We start from the raw sequence: 1,230 nt of genomic DNA, 5'->3' as shown, positions 1-1,230 counted from the left end.
TCACATCCCAGATATGAATGTCAGTAATAGGAGTGATCCAGTACGAAGGAAGCCACAGGAATTCTATGGGAAGGCACCGTGGGAAGCATATGGAGCACAGTTTGAGCTACTGGCAGAAATGAATGGATGTACAGAGGAGCAGAAAGCAGTATATCTGGCAACAAGCTTAAAGGGACAACCACTGGAAATACTTGGACAGTTTCAGCAGATGACAGACACAACTATAGAGCACTTTTAGCGGCTCTAGAACTCAGGTATGGAACCCAAAATCAGTCGGAAGTCTACAAGTCTAGGTTTAGGACGAGAGTCCGTGCTAAAGGGGAGAGCCTGCAAGAGCTGGCACACGACTTGGAAAGTCTGGCACACAAGGCCTACCCAACTGCACCATCCAATCTCCTCAAGTTGTTGCTGAGGGATCAATTCGTAGATGCTATGGACAATCCACAATTGAAGATTCAAGTAAAGCAAGCACACCCCTCTACTATTCATGATGCAATGGCCAGGGCTCTTGAATTTGAATCCTACGTTAAGTCCAGCACAGAGGTACCAAGGCTGGTACAGTCGTCAGGATTCAAGGCCCGAAAAGGTCAGCTTTCAGAGAAGTTTGGGGAACTTTGCTGGCACTGTAATAAACCTGGGCACAAGAGAGCTCAATGCTGGAAACTTCAACACAGGGGAGATGATACAGCAGGAAAGGCTGCTACCGAGAAAGGTTTTTGGAACTGTGGGGAGCAAGGACATCTGAGGAGCCAGTCTAAGAAGAATACCACCAATTAGTCAGCTTCGGGAAACCAGTAGTTGTTGGTGCTGAGGGACGCCCACCAACCTCCATCGTGAAAGCCCCAACAGCTTAGTGTAAAATGGCAAGCACACATAGTATCTACATAGATTCTGCATCTCAGCAAACCCTTGTGAGCGTCAAGGTATTAGATCACAAAGGAGTACCAGTAGCTGTACATAAGCTCTGTGGTGTGACAGGACATTGTGCAAGGTTGTGGGGACCAGTGTGGGTAACTATTGAGCTCATGGGCATAAAGGACAGACGCAAAGTATACTTGGCTGACATTGAAGACGAATGCATATTAGGATTGGACTACTTACTACCGAGGAAGTTTGTAATTAATTTTGATAAAATGACGTTTGTCAACAACAAAGGCCAAGTTCCGGTAACTGTTAAAAGAGAGGTTGAACAGTGTGTAGTTAACTTCGATAAAATGGCATTTGGAAACA

Source organism: Limulus polyphemus, unplaced genomic scaffold, assembly GCF_000517525.1.
Source record: "Limulus polyphemus unplaced genomic scaffold, Limulus_polyphemus-2.1.2 Scaffold4702, whole genome shotgun sequence".
In the NCBI taxonomy this organism is placed as follows: domain Eukaryota; kingdom Metazoa; phylum Arthropoda; class Merostomata; order Xiphosura; family Limulidae; genus Limulus; species Limulus polyphemus.
The sequence above is the reverse complement of the archived record's forward strand: the minus strand, read 5'-3'. Positions refer to the sequence as shown.